We start from the raw sequence: 9976 nt of genomic DNA, 5'->3' as shown, positions 1-9976 counted from the left end.
TATAGAAAATTGCCACATTATGGAGAAAGAAAAAGGATATATTTTGAAGCAGGTGGGAAATTCCACCAACGTTCCCTTTGGTCAATCATGAGGATCCGATGGCAGGACCGAATCACCAATCAGGAAATCCTCGACAGAGCCAACTCCACCAGCATTGAAGTAATGGTCCTCAAAACCCAGCTACGATGGTCTGGACACGTCATCCGCAGGGACCCACAGCGAATACCAAGACAGGTATTCTATGGTGAACTGTCAGCTGGACTCAGGAAACAAGGTCGGTCAAATAAAAGATTCAAGGATCAGCTAAAGTCCAACTTGAAGTGGGCTGGCATTACACCAAAGCAACTAGAACTTGCTGCCTCTGTCAGAAGCAGCTGGCGAACCCACATTAACCATGCTGCCATCACCTTTGAAGATGAATGCCATCGACGTCTTGCCGTTGCGCGTGAACGCCGACACCAGGCCATAACTGCACCTCCTGTAACAACTGGCGTCCCATGCCCCATGTGCCACAAACTGTGTACCTCAGCCTTTGGACTTCAAAGCCACATGAGGGTACATCAATAGATAATAATGCACAAAGACAATCGTCATTCTCAGTCACCGAGAGACTACCACTATATATATATAAAATCTAGGTGAAATGATGACTATTTACAAAAACTTAAATTGCTTAAATTAACAAAAGAAGAAACAGAATATTAAATAATCCCATAAAGAAATTGAATAAGCCATCAATGAACTTCCTAAGAAAAAAATCTCCAGGGCCAGATTGATTCACAAATGAATTTTATCAAACATTTAAATAACAATTAATCCAAATATTACAAAAACTGTTTTAGGAAGTACCAATTGTTTTTTAATAAAAAGAATATGGTCTATTACCTAAGCCACAAAGAACAAAAATAGAAAAAGCAAAGTATACAACAATGAATTTAGATGCAAAAATTTTAAATAAGATAATAGCAAGGAACATAAAGCAATATATCACAAAGATCATTCATTATAACCAGGTGGGATTTACACCAGGAATACAGGGTTAGTATAATATTAGGGAAACTATCAGCATAATTGACCATATGAATGACCAATCTAAGAAAAATCACATGATTATCTCAATACATGAGAAAAAGCCTTGAACAAAATACAACACTATTAAAAACACTATTCCTATTAAAAGCACTAGAAATCATAGGAATAAATGGGTCATTCCTTAAAATAATATAATTAGGATGTACCTAAAACATTCAGCAACTATCATTTGCAATGGTGATAAGTTATGAGCCTTCTGAATAAGATCAGGGATGAAGCAAGGATGTCCATTATCATTACTTTTATTTAATATTGTATTAGAAATGCTAGTGTCAGCAATAAGGACTGAAAAAGAAATGGAAGTAATTAAAGTAGGCAATCAGGAAACTATATTATCACTCTTTGCAGATGAAATGATGGTACACTTAGAGAATCAACTAAAAATGAGTTGAAATAATTAATAACTTTACCAAAGTTGCAGTATACAAAATAAATCCACATAATTTATCAGCATTTCTATATATTACTAACAAGTTCAGCAGCATTAGAAAGAGAAATTACATTTAAAATCACTCTAAAATATAAAACACCTAGAAATCTTTTTGTCAAGGCAAATATAGGAATTATATAAACACAATTACAAAACAATTATGACACAAATAAAGTCAGATATAAACAATTAGAAAAATATCAATTGCTCGTGTGTATGCCAAACAAATAAAGGAAAAACAGCAATTCTACTGAAATTGATTTATTTATATTATTATTATTATTTATAACAAACTAACCCAATAATTATTTTATAATACTAGGAAATAAAATAACAAAATTCATTTGGAAGGAAAAAAAAGGTCAAGAATATCAAGGGAAGTAATTTAAAATGTGTTAAAGAAGAAGGCCCAGCAGTACCAGATCTCAAACTACACTATAAAGCAGTAAGAATCAAATCAATCTGGTACTGGCCAAGGAATAGGATGGTAGATCAAGTAATAGATTGTATACAAAGATACAGGGGGAAATGACTTTAGCATCCTGGTGATTGATATATCCAAAGATCCCAGCTTTTGGGAAAAAATCATCCTTTAATAAAAACTGCTGGGAAAATTAGAAAACAGTATAACACAAGCTAGATATAGACCAATATCTTACACCCTATACCAGTGATCTCCTTTAGATTTCTCTTTTAGAGATGGAGTGCCAGGCCCACCCTGAGACCAACTTCCATGCCTATACCTCCAGAAACCAAGTGCCATGCCCTATCTCCCTTCAACCATTTCTGGCCCTGCTCTTTCCCCAGACAGGGGAGGGAGGAAGTAATTCCATTGAGCTCCTGGGCAGAGGGGTGGATGATGAGGGACACACATGGAAAGGAGAAGGAAATTGGCCCTAGCACTCTGCTCCCATCCAGAGATATGCTATACTATGAGCTATGCTCCCTTCAAACTTAGCTCCTCTCCAAATCCACCACAGGAATCACCTCATAAGACTCAATAGGCTGACATCTGCATTGCAACCTCAGGCATGTGAGTTGCCCCCCACACCCCCACAATACCTTACCCCAGACAGGGGAGGTAGGAAGCTCACATTGGGCTACTGGGCAGATGGGCAGATGAAGTGAGGAATGTCCTTACTGCATAGAGAGGGGGAGAAACCCCAAGTTCCTCTGGCTTTCTGATAAAGAACCCATTTGGGCTCTATGTGTCCTTTTTGACATCCATGCCATGGTTTACCATCACTGCCCTATACCAAGATAGGGTCAAAATGGGCATATGATTTAAATATAGAGTGATACCATAACCAAATTAAGGGAACACAGAATATTTTACCTAGAAGATCTTTGAAGAAGGTAAGAATTTATGACCAAACAAGAGATAGAGTATTATAAGATATAAAATGAATAATTTTGATTATATTAAAAAGCTTTTGTACAAATGAAACTAATCTGATTAAGATTAGGAGGGAAAAAAAACAAATCTGGAAATTTTTTTTAAATGCCTCCGATAAAGGTCTAATTTCTCAAATTTATAAAGAAGTATGCCAAATTTATAAGAATATAAACCATTCTCCAGTTAACAAGTGATCAAAGGATATGAAGAAACAATTTTCAAATAAAGAAATAAAACTTATCAATAATAATATGAAAAAAAATACTCTAAATCACTCTTGATTAGAGAAATGCAAATCAAAACAACCCTGAGGAACCACTCACACCTATTATATTGGTCAATATGGCAGAAAAGGAAAGTTTTAAATGTTGGAAAAGATGGGACAAAATTGGGACACATGCATTATTGGCGGAGTTGTGAACTAATCTAATCATTTTGAAGGGAATTTAGGAACTTTATCCAAAGGGCTATAAAATTTTCCGTACCCTTTGATCCAGTAATTACACTTCTGGGTCTGTATCCCAAACAGATAATTAAAAACAGGAAAGGACTCAGTTGTACACAAATATTTATACCTGCTCTTTTTGTGGTGGAAAAAAAAATTGAAAATTAAGGATATGTCTGTCAATTGGCAAATGGCTGAACAAACTGTGGTACATGTTAGTAATGGAATTCTATCATGCTATAAGAAATTATAATATGGATGATTTCAGAAAAATCTGGAAAAATCTGAGGGAACTGATGCAGAGCAAAGTAAGCAGAACTGCGAGAATATTGTACACAATAACAGCAATATTGGATGAAGATTGTCTATGAAAACTTGGTTACTCTCAGCAAGGCAATGATCTGGGACAATCCTGAAAGACATGACAGTGAATGCTATCTACCTCCAGAGAAAGAACTGTCAGAGTTGTCTTTTCAAATCAGTTTATTTTTTGTTTTATTTTGGGGTTTTGGTTATATATAACTTTGCTTTTATAATAATAGCTAATATGAAAATGTCTTTTGCATGACAATTAAAAATGAGAAAAAATAAAATCATTCTATACAATATAAAATACTTGTGAATCTAGTTGCTGTGATGAACACAGGAATTATATCATTACAAAACACTTCATAAAAATAAATCAGATATAAAAAATTAGAAAAAAACTTGCATTGTTCATGAGAAAGCTGAGTTAATATAATAAAAACAATTTTATCTAAATTAATTTACTTATTCAATGCTATATCAATCAAACTACCAAAAATTATTGTATGGAATTGGAAGAAATAATAACAAAATTAATCTGGAAGAACAACAATTCAAAATATCAAGGGAATTAATGAAAGCAGTGTGAAATTCTGTTGTCTAGCAATACCAAATCTTAAACTATACTATAAAGCAGTAATCTTCAAAATAATCTGGTACTGGTCAAGAAATAGTTCTATCAATCAATGGGATGTTTTAGGGGTAAAAATACTAAGTAATATAGCATTTGATAGACACAAAGATCCCAGTTTTTCGGCAAAGGAGTAAAAAACTATTGGGAAAACTGTAAAACATATGGCAGAAAGTAGGTATAGAACAATATCTCACACTCTATGCTAGGATAAGGTAAAAATCGGTATATGATTTAGACATAAAAAGTGATACCATGAGAAAGTAAGGTGAACAAAGACTAGTTTACCTGTTTGATCTATGGAGAAGGGAAAAATTTATGACCAAACAAGATATAAAGAACATTATAAGATTTAAAAGAAATAATTTAAGTTATATTAAATATTTTTAAATTATGCAAACAAAACCAATGTAACCAAAGTAACCAAGGTTATAAGGGAAATGACAAACTAGGAAAATTTTTATTAAAAATTTCTCTGATAAATATCTCAATATATATATAATTAATTCAAATTTATAAGAAAACAAGCCTTTTTCCAACTCACAAATGTTCAAAAGATATGAACAAGCAGTTGAAATTGAAGGTATTTATTAATAGCTTAGAAAAAAATGTTCAAGTCCCTATTGGTTTGAGAAATGCAAATTAAAACATCTCTGAGATATGACCACACACCTGTCACATTGATCAATACAACAGTAAAGGAAAGTGATAAATGTTAGAGGAAATGTGGCAAAATTGGGGCCCTAATGAATTGGAGTTGTAAAATGATCTAATCATTCTGGAGGTTAATTTGTAACTATGGCCAAAGGGCCATAAAACCGTGCATACTCTTTAAGTCGGGAATAGCACTACTGGGTCTTTATCTAAAACATCTCCCAAAAAGGAGGAAAGGACATACTTTTACAAAAATGTTTATAGCTGCTCTTTTTTTATGGTAAAAAACAATTGGATATTAAGGTGATGCCCATCAATTGGGAAATGGCTGTAAAAAATGAAGAACAAGATGATTTCAAAGAAAGCAGGAAAGACCTACTAAAACTGATACTTAGTGATATAAGCAGAACCAGGAGAACATCATATACAATAACAGCAATGATCATGCAAGGGACTTCTGGAAGACTTGTGAGAAAGAATGCTATCCACCTTCCGAGAAAGAATTGTTGGAGGGGGAATGCAGAATAAGCATATTATTTTTCACATTAAGTTGTTTGACTTTTTATCTGGAGGTTTTGGTTTTATATGATTATTCTTTTATAAAAGTGAACAATATGAAAATGCTTTGCATGATAATACATGTATAACCCTTATAATATTATTGCTTACCATCTCTGGGAAAGGAAAGAGAAGAGAGGAAGACAATTTGGATCATTTCACTTCAGAAAACTTATGTGGAAAATTATAATAATATGTAATTGGTAGAATAAAATATATTTTTTTAAAATACAGGTTAGCATGTTCTCTGGAGCCTTAAGTCTTTTGAAAATTGACAGGAACAATCCGAGTTTAAGTGTTTTTCCTCAATCATATAGCCAACACGTGTCAGTGTGTATAATATTATAAATATGAATAAATGGTATAAGTAATAAGTAAAATATCACAAAACTAAAGTCAAAGTATTTTGATCAAAAATTAAAGGAATCCCAATATAACCTTCCAGAAACCTTTGAAGTAAGCCAAAGTAAAACAACTATAATAAGGTCTAATGGCACCTAATTATTTTGCCTCCTACAAGAGAATACAGCCTCTCTTTAGAAAGACTAAGAAACCCAGGATATCCACATACTAAACATTGTTTCCTTAAATTGAATTCAAACTTTCAATATGATTCTACTGATGCCAAAGAAGTCAGAAACTATGGGAAGAAAGTTATATGAATATTCTTAAGTATGAAAGGATAAAAGAATTCAAGGAACATCACTACAAATATGTTACCTTTTTCATATATCATTAACAATATTAACATTTTACAAAGTTATCCAAGTTCACCTCATGGACATAATAACTCTATAACTTGTGTTCTTAAACAACAAATTAGATAAAGTAGTAAAGAATAAGGCTTTTCAGTCAAAAGGCTATTTTTAAAAAGTATAATAATGTTCCTTTGAAAAGATTTGTCCATGAATACTTTAGACAATTGAGGAAGAAGTTATAACTATTAACCATATTTCTAGAGTTTAAAGGACTCAGATGACCTATTTTTTTTCTTACCTTTTCCTTAATCATTCTCATGGAAAGATTCTCCTATGATAAAGTGAGGGAGAATATGTGGCAAATTGGATAGACTAGTCCCAGAAGTAGAAAGATATTTGTTCAAGTTTGTAATTTTGTCTTTGCACATATAAGTTATGACTGTGGAAATATCACTTACATTTTCAGGGCCCCAAACTGTGCTCTAAGAGTAAAGATTACAGAAGAATTGATAACATATATATGGGATTTCAGCTAGGATTCACATTGGACAGAGTTCTGGGAGTTCAGTCAGTATCAAACCTTGACCAGCTGTGTGACCCTAGGCAAGACACTCAACATTATTTACCTTAGTTCCCTTATCTGTAAATTGAGCTTGTGAAGATTGGAGTATGCTATCTCCTGATTGTAACAATGAAGGTACTTAGCTCTTCCTTGATAGCAAAGATAATATTATAATCCCTGGGCTATTTTTAGATTTTAATCCCCAAAGTGTTAACTCAGTATTTAAAGTAAATCTATCCATTTTAAGTACAAAAAGGTGTTAACTAACCAAAAAAGGTGTTAACTAACCACAAAAGGTATAACTAACTAAAAACAGTGTGAACACCCATTTCATACATTGAGTGGGCAATCCTTGGAGAGGAGCCTCTGCTGTGATTAGTACATATAAAATTTAGGGGAGGTGACACAAGAGAAAAAGGTCTTTAAATAGAGGAAACACAAAACACACAAGATCAGAATCAAGAATGAAGAAGAGTCACTCAGAGGAGAGACTGGAAGACAGACAATTGACGAGAGACTGGAAGAAAGACTTGGAGTGAAGATGCTTGGCTATGGAACTGGACACCTGGAGGAGGTTGTGCAGGAGACCTCATACTGATTTTCTTTTAGAGGGTCACCCTGGTGAATGTAAAGGCTGACTTAGTTTCCTTGCCTTTTCTAGAGGTGTTAACATTGGAGAAAGTCCCATTGTCTTGAGACTCCTTTCTCCTGGCTAGGGCTTAGAATTTCTACTTGGCTCAGAGTAAGCCAGAGCTCTGCCTCTCTCTCTTCCCTTTTCTCTCTTCCTTAATATCTTCCCTCTATTGTAAAATGAACTACAATAATTCCATTCTACTTGAGTAATTCATTTTGGGATTTAGAAATTAAATCCCTGGTGAACACCAATTTAATATACAGGTAAAACCATAATAAATTTAACAAGCTGGAGAAGGAAATATCAAATCACTTCAGTATCTTTGCCAAAAACAAAAACAAAAATGAACAAACAAATGAAAAACTCAATGAGACATGGCTGAAAAAGACTGAATGATAAATGGGAGGGTGTGGTCATACTGGTTATCTCATATATAGAGTAAATCTTAGTTCCAGACCCTCTTCCTGCTATTGGAGAGGTAAGGTGGGATATATAAGAGTATAAGAAAAATGTCAATATTTTAATAAAATAACATTTAGCTAAATATTTAGAAAAGAATATTTTTTCAGGGAAAAATATTATCTCTCCATTATGATGTGATTTAAATTTTGTGCTGTATATATATAAATATATTATGTATATATATATATAAATTCTTATTCATCCTTCATTATATTAGAAAGCATGAGGAAGCTTACTTTTTATGAGGATATTTAAATATTTAAAAATAATTTACAAGTTTTTTATACATAAATTTTGAGTCCAGATAAAAATGATTTTTTTTATCTAAATATAGACATATAACAAAAGGGTGGAATAAATAATACCATTTCAAAATCATTAGTGTTGAAAAGGCACAGATGATAAATGCTATCCTCCTTAGCATCATATTAGTCACATCCATTATTCAGTTGTACCTGACTTAATTTATGAGAAGGAACCCAACCCATTGTTACATTCTACCTATAGATTTAATAATTTTAAAAATAGTAATAACATATTGATTCCCTTGAATTTCTCCAGGTGATAGAATTATTTTATAATTATCCACTGTAATTGGGAGCTATTTTTAGTAGGTATACTCATGCAATAGATCTTGCTTCAAACCTCTTCAGAATTATTTATAACATTACTGAGCTAGGCAGATGCAGAACATCTGAATTGGCATTGGTTTCTCAAGGACAAGGATCATAAATTCTGTAAATTTTGGATTTTCTAGTAAGATTCAGTAAAATAGTAGTGATAGTAGTGGAGAACTAGCAGTTTACTTCTCTATCCTTGGTATCTTTCTCATTTTGGTGTTGTCCTATAAACAAAATAAAATGAGAAATACTACATATTTTGTGCATTGTATTCTGTCAAAAGAAATATGAAAATTGTTCATTTCTCTGAATGTATAAAGGGAGTATACAGCTTAGCATTTTCAACCAACTGTATTTTTCCTTAATGAAGGAGATTTCAATCTTTATATTCATGTTTTTTTTTTCTAGCAGAATTTATGGTGAAAGGAATGAACCACTTTTTTTCTATTAGATTTACTTTTCATTTAGTCAACAGTCTTGTTTTGTGTTGCTCTATGGTTTCATTTTTTTTAAAAAAGCAAACAGGCAAATAATAAAATACTACTTTTAATTCTTCATAAGGAATAAACACTTCTCTAATTCTGAATTTTTAATTCAAGTAATATAAAGCACTTTGAAAGGAAATTACACCTTTTTACTCTTTCATTTTACAGAGAAAAATTTGACAGTTCCAATTTTTCTATTCATCTTAATTTAATATCATTGAATTTTGGATAAGGTATTTTAATACAAATAATGCTAACAGGAATGTCAGAAAGGTCAATTACCAATGTTATGCCATAAACAAAAGGAAAGGAAGAAGGTATTAGAGATACAATTTTTCAATAATTCAAATTCCCAATGCAGAAACATTTAAGATTTTAAATATGAATCATGATTAAACAATGGAAACAATCCCAGAAATTACCTAGTGTAAATCTTGAAATCTCTCAGACTTGTGAATGTTAAAAATTTCCCCATCAGGGAATTCTTAATTGGAACAAATTCCCTACTGAGAAACATTCCTCATTTTGATGTGAGAACTCGCCAGGATCAGAAATGGGAGGACCTCTACTCCACCCATACTTAAGACTGCTTTAAGGGAAAAAATCTTGCTAAACAAAGAAAGTACTTTGATCCATGCTCATGGTGGGGCAAGGAGTTCTTTGAGCCAGGCCTGTTTTTAGAATTGATACAATGAGATGCTAGGTACCTAAAAGGGTCAGGAAAGTTTTGTCTTAATGAGATTAGTTGACTCAGCTGTGTTTTCACTGGTTCTGACTAACTGAGGAGATTTGGTCAACACAGCAGCATTTTTTCTGATTCAGGCTTACTGAGGAGATTGGTCGACTTAGCAAGAATTTAGATGGGCAGTCTTTTGGAAAAGCATCTACAGTGATTGGTAGATGTAGGGACTTAGGGGAAGTGACATGGGAGAAAAAAACCCTATATAAGAAAAAGCAGAATCTCTTGAGGATATATTCCCTTTGGAGAAATTCTTTTGGAGGA

Source organism: Monodelphis domestica, chromosome 4 (genome assembly GCF_027887165.1).
Source record: "Monodelphis domestica isolate mMonDom1 chromosome 4, mMonDom1.pri, whole genome shotgun sequence".
Lineage (NCBI taxonomy): Eukaryota > Metazoa > Chordata > Mammalia > Didelphimorphia > Didelphidae > Monodelphis > Monodelphis domestica.
This window is presented reverse-complemented; position numbering follows the sequence as displayed.